General features: G+C 41.3%; 1 non-coding gene across 1 annotated transcript; it reads right to left on the bottom strand.

Moving 5' to 3' along the window:
- Positions 1–14047: 14047 nt before the first annotated feature.
- Positions 14048–14122, bottom strand: Trnas-cga (transfer RNA serine (anticodon CGA)). The gene has a single exon. It is a non-coding gene; the product is annotated as a tRNA-Ser (tRNA).
- Positions 14123–14637: the final 515 nt, after the last annotated feature.

Here is a 14637-nt window from a genome sequence, read left to right as displayed (position 1 = left end):
ACTGTATAATGACTACCAAGGCAGCGGTGACAGAGTAATAGCAGCCTTGATACTGCACGACGAAGAAGTGGATGGAAACTACTCAGGCTATCGACTTTGCAGCAGAAGAGCATGGTCCCTGTTTCGAAAACTAGAAAGAGCCAGCCGCATCAATCGAGAAGAAAACCCCACAACACCATTGCTTTGTGCATTGTTAAAACATCTAAAGGGTTAAACTACCGAGAGACAACAATACACATTAAACGTGAACATAGAAAGCAAAATGCAACAGCCATTGTTGACACTAAATAATCATGCGATATCACCCCGGAAGAGATCTCGGCGACAATAAAGGAAACAAAAACAGGTAAAGCCCGCGGCTCAGATGACATCCTCCCAGAGTGTCTTATCAAGCCTGGCAAATATAGGAAAATATGGTTACAAAGTTCTTCACACCACTACAGCAGACAGGAAACATACCCCAAGAACTTAAACGTGCCAAGATAACTCGAGTTGCAGAATTACACTCGTGGCTGCCGCATCGCGGTCGCGAAGTGGGACCGATGCAGTTTCAGATATGTTTTACAGTCTGACGATAATTTATTGATTTGTAGATTTAGCTTGACGATGTCCACTATGGACAAACGGTAATTACTGTTATTCTGAAGAAGGGTTGGTTATCCCGACTGAAACCTAGTAAATTCTAGGTAAACGGTGCAACTGAGGCTGTTGATTGTTAAAATTAAAATTTGATATACCTGATCTGTCTAACAAGAGACTTCATCAAGACATCCGACTCTTGCTTTCGATAGCTTCACTGGGGCTGACATAGACTCGTGGAGAAGAGGATGACTCCAAAATTCCCCAACAACTTGCCACCTAGTGCCTTTCATTAATGAGGCAGTTTCTGGGTGTGATCATCCCCGCTAGATCTGGTCTACTCTGAACCGACTAAGAACTGACTGACTCTTCAAATGGGGACTGCTGTCTTCGCCAGTATGCGACTGCTGCGCGCCTAAGCAGATCATCCAACACATCGGAGAAGAATGCAGTGCCAGAGAGTTCAGTGGGGACTTTGAAGGATTCCTTAGGGCATCCCAAAAATCCATTGAATATATTGGAGGACTGTGAAAATATGTAATGTTATGTAATGGAGAATAACGTGTTCCAATAATGAAATGTACTTAAATGCCATACACTAAATAAATCCGTTCGAAGAATGATTCGATGCAGCTCTCCATGCCAGTCTACTCTTTGCATGACTACAGTAACCTGCATCAATTTGAATTTGGTTACTGTACTCTAGATCTAGTCTCCCTCTACAAGTTTACCCCAACCCTCCCCTGCTTTAACAAGTTGACTATTCCTTAATTCTTTACGGTGTGTCCTATCAAGCGATCCCTTCCTTTAGTCAAATTGTAAATTCTTTTTTTTTCGAAGCTTCGGTGCAGATACCTTATCCTTCGTTATTCGGTATTCGGTCTACCCATCTAACCTTCAGCAGTATTCTACAGCACTACGTGTCAAAAGCTTCTATTTTCTTGCTGTCTGAATTGTCTATAGTCCACGTTACACCTCCATCCAATGCTGCACTCTAGATAACATCTTTCAGAAGAGACTTTCTAAGACTTAAATTTGTGTCCAGTAGTAACTAACTTCTCTTTCTCAGAAAGACTAGCATGCATTTTATATTCTGTCTGCTACGGCAGTCATGAGTTATTGTGCTGCCCACATAGCAAAGCTCAGCTACGTAGAGTGTCTCTTTTGATAATGTAATTCAGTTAGCATCTCCTAATTTAATTCAACTACATGATACTATAATTGTTTTATTTTTGTTTATATTCGTCCTTTTCAGATAGTATCCCATCGTTCAAATTTTCTAACAGGTCCTTTTACCGCCAGAGTGGCTTATTCCGCCATCGTGAAATCTCAAAGTTTTCGTTTCTTCTCAAAGAACTGAAATTTGTCGTGGTTACCTTTATTTTATTCTAAGCGTACAGACTGAATAACATCGAAGAGTACTAGTGCCCTGCTTCCGACTCATGCCCTTCGACTCTTACAACTGCAGCATTGTTTCCGTGCAAGCAATAGATAAACTTTCGCTCCCTTTATTTTATCCCTGCTGCCTGAGCGTATTCCTGTCAACACTATCGAAAGTGTTCTAAAATTCTGTAAATACTATAACTGTAAACTTGACTTTCTTTAGTCTGTCACCTAACATGAGTAGTAGCGTGAGCATTGCCTCGCAATTTCTCCGGAGACCAAACTGAGCTTCTCAGAGGTCAACTTCAACAAGCTTTTCCATTCTTCTGTAAATAAATCGCGTCAATACTTTGCAGTCGTGACATAAGAAAGTAATCAATAATAAATCCTGTCAGTATCTTCTTTCATCGGAATATTCATTATTATTTGTCATATCTGAGGATATTTCACATGTCTGTTATTTACTGCATCCACATAGGAATTGTTTTGTTATGCCTCACTTCCCCAATGATCTCAAAACTTCCGATGCAATGACATTTACTTCAGTAGCCTCGTTGCTACCTCGACCATTCCGTGTTCTGTTAAATTTTTTTCGCTGTTCGATGGGTTCCATATCATATTCATATACTTCTTCTTCCCTCTGTATAATCTTTCCCTTACGTTCTTCTAGTTTGTTCCCTCTTTCAAATCGTCTAAATACTACTGCCATCTTTCAGTCCCTCATATGTTTGTAGTACGGGCTTGCCGTCAGAGCTCTTAACACATTAGTGAGCAAAACTCAAGAACAAAAGTAGCCTACGCGTCGTGTATCTCTGTTACAGTATATCAGTGGAGATAACGGGAAGAGATACGCGATGAACAAACAGAAAAGACTCCGATTCAAATACAATAATCACAAACTGCGACATATTTCGAATGTATACAGTGATCCAGGTACTGTCAAATGTTTTTTATTCCAATTTTTGATCAAAATATAAAGTCCTTCGACGATGACCGGTTTGTCAGTAACGGTCATGTTCGGATCTCACTACTGATTTTCTGCTTCAGTTTACAGAGCCTTTTGACTCTGTTGTAAGCCAGACATGGCACTAGGAATAAAAAACATATGACATTACCTGGATCACTGTTTGTATTCACGGCTGTGTCGCAGCTTGTGAAAATAGTGCCATGTCTGGCTTAGAACAGAGTCAAAAGGTTCTGTCAACTGAAGCAAAAAATCATTACCGAGATCTGAAGATGGTCATTACTGACTGACAACGGTCGTCGTCGAAGAACTGTAATTGTGATCAAAGACGGGAATAGAAACATTTGGAAAACAATTATGGCCCTCGTCTCACTGCGAGTTATGATCGTCCCCCGGAAGTTACAAAGGGCTGGACATGCTTCATAGTAAGATGTGTAATCACCACGGAGGCAAACCATGCTCAGTAACTTACTTCCATGCTAGCCATAAGATTGACAAGCTTTTTGTGTTAAACCGTTCAGTACCCCCACGAGCCTGGCAGCCAACAGCGGGATGTACTTTGTTGTATGCCGACGTGTTGCAGTACATGTCTGTAACAACTTGCAAGTCACCGTTGATATTTTTTGATGCTCCGTTACAGAGCCTTCCCCTTTCATCATCGGCTCACTTCACAGCACCACAGCAGTGATTCAAAGTCATACGGGTTTTTTGCTCACAATACACTCCTTGGATATGAAGGGTGATATAACATTAATATTAAAGTCGTATATATTATAATGTGAGGACTTAGACTGGGAAGAAGTTTAGCGAAGGCTGAATATGATTTCCAAAGTAAGTAACTGGCGTTCCCCTCCTATTCTGCATTGCGTATAGTACATAATTTTTAGCGCTCTGATTTTTTTTAAAAAAGTATATTTGTTAGTATTTTTTAATTCAGTCGAACCATCTATGACGAGAAAAGTGTCTTTGAACAATGTCTCATCTGTCCCGCTCACACTTTTGACTGATAACAAGCTGTAGGATAACAAAGACTTTCCTCGGCTTGTTTACCTATCAATTGGTACAGGCGAGTAAATACCCGCAGAGAAATGTGCGAAATAATCTAAATAACTGACTGCAGCTTTCCTTTTTCTACGAGTACTGAATCGTGAATATGACAAATGAGGCTGACAAGGGACGTGAACTCTATAAATGAAGTGTCCGTACTCCCTTTCTCATTTACGAAAACCGCCACTTGTTAATTAATGCAATAAGCAATCGTCAGCATGAGGCATACCATGGTTTTGATAAAACGCACATAAAACACTACACCAGACGTGCCTTAAAACTAATGACCTGAGATGATAACGTCATCTTGATACAAAACTTTTGCTTCTGTGGTTCCTTTGTAACGACCACTGCTGAAATTCCGACCTAGGCTTGTCCAATCTGTGCGCTGCTACGGCCCTTATACGTTGGCTGCTGCTGGTTACCTCTTAATGGTCATTTTGTTCCCTGGCGTAAGATATGTTGGAGGCTCACTGTATGACGAACGATCTTGGCACGCACTTAGGAAGGATCTGTATCTACCTACCCTCGACATTTGTTAAACCCAAAGAGCGGACACCTGATAAAAGAAACTTAATCCTTATCAGAAACGTCTGATCTACATTGAAAATATCCGATATCAGCTTCAGATAACCTTTCCACTTTTAAAATGGCCATTAATTTTACATTTGTCACTAACATTCAACTTCATCATGAATTCCGACCTATTATTAACGATACTTGCCTATTGAAGAGGACTTGTGTAGGGATATATGAACTGGGGAAGACAACGTGGTATAACTAAAAGGTACCATAGTATTCACATATCGAGACATACGACACAAAACCCAATAATCAATGTTACACTCGACGCGCAACAAGTTACACATGTAGGCTCATATACTCGGATTGAATTTAGTTAAGGTGTTTGGGGTGTGATGGCCAATACTTATATTATATATTTAGAAAAGAAAATACTTCAAGAATGAGTTCTCACCCTGCAGTGGATCGTCCGCTTGTTTAAGAGTTCTTGGTAGATTGCAGAGGCATGCCGGTGGCAGAGTTAAAATTCGTTTGGAAACAATACCTTTGGCAGTGGCTAAGCCATTATTCCGAGACGCCCTTTTGCAGATTACGCAGCTCAACTGCTGTGAAGATCGGAAAGTAAGAGAGAGGTACTGACGGAAGTGAAGTTCTGAAGAGAGGTCTGCGTGCCGTGCCTGGGTAGCCCCGTCGGTGAAGTACTCATCTGCGAAACGCAAATGTACCAGCTTCAGCATACATTTTAAATCGGCCAGGAAGTTTCAAGAAAGTACTAAACAATGAACTATCTGATGAGGTAATAAAAAGTTAAACCATGCTTAAATTTGTCTCTGCTTAAACGATATCCCCTTTCAGTGTAAAAGCGGCACTTATTTAGTATCAGTACACGATAGTTTATAGTCTTTATAAACCGCCACTTCTTATTTTCATCCCTGGCTGGTACCTTTGACGACAAGAAAACTTTAAAATCGTTCAATGTTATCCTACGACCACAGTAAAGCTAATTCCAAACCGTTAAAAGGAACTGACAGAGCCATGAACAAGAACAGCAGAGCACTCACCAGTTGACCGACTGCTTATACTGCTCATTCATTGGACAAGAGCGACACATATCAGGCAGATAAAGCTTGTGTGAGGATACTGCATCTTCACGAGAAGCATTTGTCTAAATTTGCAGTATCTGCAACCATTAATATTCTTTGACCGTTACTCAAATTCTGAGTTCACACATGTCTATGACTATCAGTGTGTTGAGACAGTCATTTGTAACAGCCGAAATTCATGTCCTGATACCGCATGTTTGATTATGGACACTAGAGACCATTACTCATAAAAAAATAAGTCTTATTGTTGCTTTTGGTATCAGTTCTTTGTATTGATCGCATCTAACGAACCATTCTGTTTTTGAATCTGTTTCAGCAATTAGTTACCGTAATAGTCAATAAAACCTATTCAAGACGCAAGTTACAGTTCTCACAGAACGGAGTACAAAAGTGAGCTGTTTGTACTATGTTGTAAGAGGATTTAGGATCTCACGATTCTAAGGAACTCATCGCGGACTAGTGGATGCGACAACGAAGTTTGAAGTAAATTTTGCATGCGAAAATACTAACGTACTATCTTATATCTAACATTTCCTCCCCTTTGTTCATCAATCGAGATCTGTAGTATAACTGGACAGCATCTAATTCCTATCCGCCGTTTGCTACCAGTTCGTAAGTGGCATCGATGTGCTGTATATAACAATATGTTCTCACTACAAAAGGTTCGAATTGGCCATTAACTGGTATTTACTGGCATATTATGATCATCCGGAGGCCAATTAATAATACGTTAGAAAAGGTCATTCGTAACACTAAAGACGATTTCTCTTTTTGCTTTGTCCGGGTTACATCCCTTCAGTGGTTGCGAAAATTTGATGTTGGCGTCCTTGTTTTGATTATTGATATATCTTGTCCAGACAGTCTTTATGCCAGATTTGCACAAGTTAATCCATTGCAGCTGTGTAACTGTAAACTGTAGCAATTATTCATGTAGTTAAAATTTGGAATCTGAAACTTACTTCTGGTAGGTGAGAATTATACTAGACACCCTCGCTCCGTGCGCCTTTCTAGTATGGAATAAAGAGTATACTTGACAGATTCTTTCCGCTTACCCGACGCTAATGTGTGCTTTCTGACACAGACGAAGAGGTCGGCTAACTCTCAGTTTAGTAAGAATTAGCATAGTAGCCGCTGCTTCGCTCGCGTAAACTAATGGTCGGCACCGATATTTTAAATTGAATTTTTATGTTCACAAACTGCAACACATTCTAAGCTTTTCAAGCTGATTAATACTACGGAATCATGGCCTTTTCCGAATGTACTTCTGATGAAAAAGCGATTCTGGTAGATGGAGTCCAAACAGAGAAACTCCTATTTTTTTCCTCTCTAACCGAGAAGTCAAATATAAATTTTCTTGGGTTTAGCTTTGCAAATTCTTTCGTAATGTGACACCTTAATTAAACTTTTAATCTACTATTCGACCTCCTTAAGGTCCAAAAACAATGAAATATGTAATTTTTTATTTCCAACTGAGAACAAAAATACCTCTCTTTCACGAATCAGTTTTAAAATGCTGTAGTAGTACTTTAATAACGACTTATTTTCAAAATCACTTTAGGCGCAGTTTTCCACCGTTAGTGAGTGAATTTCCGAAAATGGTGGAAAACATGTTTATTTCGGACCGAGAAAGTAAATAGAAGTTTTCGTAGTATTAGCTTCAAAAGTGCCTTAATAGAGATATATTTAAAAAAAAACCGTTTTCTCCCCTGTATCACCGCCTTAGTGATGGAATTTCGTAACTTACTCCTTAGGAGACACCAACAATATAAGATCAACACACCCTCCACGTTTCATGTTTCTATCCTTAGCGTTTTGGGCATGGTGATGATGAGTGGGTCAGGACATTGCATATTATATCGTCATGATTTCAACTGCACTGCATGCTGGCAACAAGTCGTTCCATTTGAACAGCTAGAAATAACTTGTTGGGTAGATGCATATTATTTTATGCTCTTGTCTTTGGAAGAAAACAGTGCCATCACACTGTGTTTATATGAAGGAGACGGTGAAATTTTGCGATCGAATAAAGAGGTAAATATTTGGTGATAATGTGAAGAGGACGTTGTGATAACAGTGATCCACTCACTGATTACAGTAATGCATATCCTGATGACGCGTCAAAGGATACAACCGATGGCGAAGATACCACAAAAATGGTTGAACTTCACATTGCCACTGGGTTAGCCTCAAAATTTTAGACACAGAGTTTGTTAAATTTCGGTTAATTCTTTCCGTTAGAAACATTTAAATTGCGACGTATGTACATGAATGAAAGTCATTAAAGTTATTACAGCCATAGTTCCGATTTACGATGCAAGAATGAAAAACGAATCTCGGTGCAACAAAGAGGTACAGGGAAAAATTTGGTGATGACTAAGATATCACCGTCAAACATAACGTTCCAGTAAATAGAAACACATAAACCCCATATCAATGAACTTCAAAGATGAGTGACTGAGTTTGTAAGAGTTCCGTTATAAAGAAAAAAAAAAGAACAGGGGTAGAGGCAATTCCTTACGCTTAACAGTTAGGAAGAAAATAGGATGCAACTCTTCCTATGAAGGAAAATTGTAGTGAGAAATAGGTACTACCTACCCAGTGGTAATATTCACGGAGCATTCACGTAAATAATGAAGAAAATGATAATCTAAATTGTATTATTAGGATTTTGTGACTACATGTAACAAAAGCTCTTGTAATGTCTTCCTTGAATGTTTTATGAATTTATAGTTTATTCACGGGAGAAGTTATGATATCCCCTATTTTGTTTCCTGATGGAAAAGGTAATGAACAGTGAAGTTCGGAACCCTTCACGCATTTAGTTACCACAGTGAAACTAATATTGTGCTTCGTAAATTTTGTATGACTGTTGTGGGATAGTTCTTTCTCGCCTGTATTTACCAGCTCTGGTCTAATGCCCTTTGATGTAAATTAGTGAAGGTGATGCTATGTTCTACACCATCGTTCAGCCACTTCCTCGAAGTTCTTCTAAGTAGCAGGAGATCGACTCTTTAATAACCAAACAGCATTTCATAATTGAACTGACACCTTCATCTTCAGAATACACTTAACGACGTATCTACTGAAGTAATAATACTGATTACCACTGTCTCTATCTCTACCCGTTGTCCTGCACGTCGTTCCTTCCAACTAGGACTTCCTCATTTCTCTGTGCTCTTAGCTGGTGCACTCTCCTTAAATATCGTTTCCCCTGACCTCAGTGTAACAGAAAGTATCTGTTTTGTACAACTAGAAATTCTTTTTATATCTGACACTATCTTTAATGTCACTATTATTGTCATCACAGTTATTGCTATTGTCGTTATTACTGGCTGGGCAATAGTAATACAACTACCACCAATATTAAATTCTTTAGGTCACATTGAAAATTAGGTGGACTGGCAAGGTAAGGAATGAGGAGGTTCTACGCAGAAACGGAGAGGAAAGGAATGTGTGGAAAATACTGATAAGGAGAAGGGACAGGATGATAGGACATCTGCTAAGACATGAGGGAATGACTTCCATGGTACTAGAGGGAGCTGTAGAGGGCAAAAACTGTAAAGGAAGACAGAGATTGGAATGCGTCAAGCAAATAATTGAGGACGTAGGTAGCAAGTGCTACTCTGAGATGAAGAGGTTAGCACAGGAAAGGAATTCGTGGCGGGCCGCATCAAACCAGTCAGTAGACCAAAAAAAGGTCACAGTCATACTATTTATTCACATTGACCGTATAGACATTCGAACCATTTAATACTCTTTGTCAAGTCGTAATCGTTATTTCTTAGGTAGCTGTGATGTAGAAAAGGTACTGTACGCGTGGAGCCCTGGTCCGACGAGAGGGCTTGATGGTCGTAATCAGATCAGAGTAAATGAATACGTAAATAATAAATAAAATAATTATCTCTTCTCGAAAGTTCTCCATTTTAAATTAAGTCTGATCTAACCTACTATACTAGGAACAGTTTTATATTTAAATGACGTTCTAGGATTTACTAACAACTTTTTACATATTTAACAAAATACGCTACTAGGTAAATTATATAATAATTCGTTGAAAAAGTTACAAATAAATCCAAATGTGATTTACTGTTTAACGATTTAACGAAACTTATTAACCCAATATTTCAAAACTATGCTCTCGTGGCTTAGCAGTTGCTTCCGCCGATCCTTTTAATTACGAACTTCATTACAAGCGGACTCATAAAGATCAGCATGCCGTTATCCGATAGCAAATGTCAACGTGGGACGGCGTCGCATTCACCGCTGAGACCATGCGTCCGCGTTTGACGAACCCCAGTCTCGCGTTACGCCCTCGCTGAATATTAAGCCCACTCCAGCAGCTGGGCGAACAGACACGGCCTGTAAACACGATCAAGCGCCTACTCGAGGTGACGTCACGCTGTTTACTCAAAACATTTGATGATGTTTGGCCAAGAGTAATTAGGCACCTCTGGCAGGGATCAAGCAAGGTCGCAGCGCCCTAATTGCAAATACAAACATCACACGGGCCTCATGCAGGCGGCGTGTTAACTAAGGACATACGTGTCATCTGTTTGGCTTTCCCGCACTACAGCAAAAAGGAATTTTCACTTTGTGAACTTTGGTGCGTAATTTATCGAGTTAAACACGCGATACTATCTAGCTCCTCCGCTAGAAAATTAACTTACTCTGACGCGTCAGTTGACAGAGTGATGTATCTTTAGAAAGTACGTCCACATATTCCGTTAACAACTTCTCAGAGACAACTACGTTACACTTTTTTAACAACACATAAATAAATTTTGTATACACTGCCAGAAAAAAAATAGTACGTCTGGAAAGAGAGCGTCAATTTTGCTCCTATGACAACGTAAGCCACCTGGGGGAGGGTAGATGTACGATAATGGATTCAAAGTCGTCCGTAACCTATAGTCTAGTAGCATAGCTACTAGAGCACCATCTGTGTCCATGCTTTAATAGCTAATGCTCACAGCCAGAAGGCTCCGAGTGATTGGAACGTGTGGAGCAAGCAGACAACCATGCCAAGGAATAGCTGTGAATACATAGAAAAAGAGATCCCTTATCATTTAGCTACAATAGAGCAGGTCAGCAACTCGAAGCAGTTAATTCCATAAGTTATCTGGGAATAGGCATTAGGAGTGATTTAAAATGGAATGACCATATAAAATTAATCTTCGGTAAAGCAGATGCCAGACTGAGATTCACTGGAAGAATCCTAAGGAAATTTAGTCTGAAAACAAAGGGAGTAGGTTACAGTACACTTGTTCACCCACTGCTTGAATACTGATCACCGGTGTGGGATCCGTACCAGACAGAGTTGATAGACGAGATACAGAACATCCAACGAAGAGCAGCACGCTTCGTTACAGGATCATTTAGTGTCCGCAAAAGCGTTACGGAGATGATGGATAAACTCCACTGGAAGACTCTGCAAGAGAGACGCTCAGTAGCTCGGTACGGGCTTTTGTTGATGTTTTGAGAACGTACCTTCACCGAGGAGTCAAGCAGTATATTGCTCCCTCCTACATATATCTCGCGAAGAGACTATGAGGGTAAAATCAGAGAGATTAGAGCCCACACAGAGGCATACCGACAATCTTTCTTTCCACGAACAATACGAGACTGGTACAGAAGGGAGAAGCGATAGAGGTAGTTCAGGTACCCTCCGCCACACAGCGTAAGGTGGCTTGCGGAGTATGGATGCAGATGTAGATGTAGATGTAGATAAGCACTCGTGCTTCATACAGCCAACTAAGGGGGTTTGATAGGGGTCAAATAGTGACCTTCTGAGTGGCGGTCTGGTACTTTCAGACAATTGCCACATAAGATGGACGTGCTAAGACAGTCGTGCAACGATGTTAGTGTCAGTGGTCACGTGAACTTTCTGACATCCGTAGACGAGGTTCTGGACATCCACATAGTACAGACCCCCGCCAGGATTGCCGTAAATTGAGATCAACAGTGGCAGATCACACAGCTACCTCAGTGCAAGATGAAAGAGTTGGTGAGCCCAGATGTGTAACGACGGGCTGTTGCATTGGAACTACGGCGAGCACATATCTAGCGTCAAAGTGCACAGCTTGACTTGTGCCGTCAGAGGATCACTTGGAAGATGGAAAGGCGAGCCAAAGTCTTCAACGATGATAATACGTAAGTGATAGTCTTTTGCGCTTATGACGTAGAACTCATGGGCGCTGTCTCGTAGAGTACATTAGTTCAAGACACACTGGCCACACCCTAGGCCTTATTGCCAGGGTACGAAAAACTAGAAGTCTAACTCACCTTTTGTGTTTCTAGAGGGGACACTAACCAGTGCTCGGTATGTGCAGAATGTTGTCAGACCCGTTTCTTTATTTTTCAGTTCATGCAATATGAATGAGATGTGTTCTAACGGGATAACGCTCGCCCACAACTTCGCGTAAAACTCAAAGTGCTCTGAAAGACGAGCACCAACTTCCGTGCCTAGAACGATCTCTGTACTTGTCTCCTATCGAGTATGTGTGGGATATTACTCAACGATAAGTGACGCGTGCGACTCGACAACCAACAACTCATACAGAACTACGTGAACGGGTCGATCAGGCGTATATAACATATTCCGATGCATAATTTTCCAATTGTACGATCAGCTTGATGCCAGAGTCTGCCGCCGGCCGCGGTGGTCTCACGGTTCTAGGCGCTTCTGTCCGGAACCACGCGACTGCTACTTTCGCAGGTTCGAATCCTGCCTCGGGCATGGATGTGTGTGATGTCCTTAGGTTAGTTAGGTTTAAGTAGTTCTAAGTTCTAGGGAACTGATGACCACAGATGTTAAGTCCCATAGTGCTCAGAGCCATTTGAACCATTTTGAACCAGAGTCAGCCTCAGTACTGCCGCCCGTGGAGGCCACACCACGTACTAATACGGTTGTTTCATCATGGGTCGATACCTCAGACCCACGTGTACTATCCACCCGTAAATGTTACCATTTCATGTACTATATATGCACTGTTGAAATACTAAATCTTGAGGGAATTGGCAACCTCTAAAAGGGCGTACGAATTTTTTTCCGGAAGTGTATTTTATAGGTACTAGTTTCTGGCGTAATCACCGCTAACTGAAATATTTTTGATAAAATATATTTCTACGGCATAACTGACTGGTAGACTCTCAAAAGAAACGTTCTTCCGACTGTTTCCAATTGCACGCCACTTCGGTGACTTGCATGCCCTCGACCTATTCATTAATCGTACCAGTGACAGGTGTTCTAGAGTTTAACGTGGAATCCGAATGACGTGTCGTTAATGACATATCCTCGCATTAACCAAGGCTGGTGTAAATGCAAAATGAAAAACACCAGTGTATGATCGGAATTTGGGCCCGTAGTTTTGCGGTGTCCAGGTCATCAAGCACGACAATACTTCATATGAGGTAGCAGAATGACGCCTTGTTCGTCCCCACTCCTGACGGAGACAGAGCTGTCACTTTTTGTTTGTGCACACTATAAGGAAACACTTAACAGAAAAATTACAGAAGTACAACAATTATGTAAAGAGTGTAAAGAATCGGTGTGTAAACTGTAAAAACGTAAAATAATGAAATTGTAAAAAGGAGCGAGGGCTCTGAGAGAGGCAAAGGTAAGCAGGAGGAGGGGGGGGGGGGGTTGAGGACCGGGACGTTTGTCATGACTTTAACAAGGGGTGGTCTTATACAAAAAACTGTAAAAAGTAAAGTTATGTAAGAATTACTTCGTTACATAGTTAAACGTGAAGATTAATGGATGTGTAAAACTGAAAAGGCATAAAATAGTGAATCATAAAAGTGGAATATAAAGTAACTGTAACTGAAACTTCCTGGCAGATTAAAACTGTGTGCCCGACCGAGACTCGAACTCGGGACCTTTGCCTTTCGCGGCAAGTGCTCTACCAACTGAGCTACCGAAGCACGACTCACGCCCGGTACTCACAGCTTTACTTCTGCCAGTATCCGTCTCCTACCTTCCAAACTTTACAGAAGCTCTTCTGCGAAACATGCAGAACTAGCACTCCTGAAAGAAAGGATACTGTGGAGACATGGCTTAGCCACAGCCTGGGGGATGTTTCCAGAATGAGATTTTCACTCTGCAGCGGAGTGTGCGCTGATATGAAACTTCCTGGCAGATTAAAACTGTGTGCCCGACCGAGACTCGAACTCGGGACCTTTGCCTTTCGCGGGCAAGTGCTCTACCAACTGAGCTACCGAAGCACGACTCACGCCTGGTACTCACAGCTTTACTTCTGCCAGTATCCGTCTCCTACCTTCCAAACTTAACAGAAGCTCTTCTGCGAAACATGCAGAACTAGCACTCCTGAAAGAAAGGATACTGTGGAGACATGGCTTAGCCACAGCCTGGGGGATGTTTCCAGAATGAGATTTTCACTCTGCAGCGGAGTGTGTGCTGATATGAAACTTCCTGGCAGATTAAAACTGTATGCCCGACCGAGACTCGAACTCGGGACCTTTGCCTTTCGCGGGCAAGTGCTCTACCAACTGAGCTACCGAAGCACGACTCACGCCCGGTACTCACAGCTTTACTTCTGCCAGTATCCGTCTCCTACCTTCCAAACTTTACAGAAGCTCTTCTGCGAAACATGCAGAACTAGCACTCCTGAAAGAAAGGATACTGTGGAGACATGGCTTAGCCACAGCCTGGGGGATGTTTCCAGAATGAGATTTTCACTCTGCAGCGGAGTGTGCGCTGATATGAAACTTCCTGGCAGAGTTTTAATCTGCCAGGAAGTTTCATATCAGCGCACACTCCGCTGCAGTGTGAAAATCTCATTCTGGTAACTGTAACTGAATTACTGTCGTAAATACAATTTACTTATTCATTTTCTGTTAACTGGGGTTTCCCTTGTTTAACATTCTCATCCCATGGATGTACAGGACCAGCTGCTGTCCCATCTCAGGTGTGATCGTCTGGGTAATTGTTTCTTCCGCTGTCTTTCATGTTTACCAATTTTTACTAGTATTGTGCTCTCCAGTCATCCTGTATCATCCTGTCAATTTCTTTTCCTTGTC

The sequence above is a fragment of the Schistocerca gregaria genome, chromosome 7 (assembly GCF_023897955.1).
Source record: "Schistocerca gregaria isolate iqSchGreg1 chromosome 7, iqSchGreg1.2, whole genome shotgun sequence".
Taxonomy (NCBI): Eukaryota; Metazoa; Arthropoda; class Insecta; order Orthoptera; family Acrididae; genus Schistocerca; species Schistocerca gregaria.
This window is presented reverse-complemented; position numbering and strand designations above follow the sequence as displayed.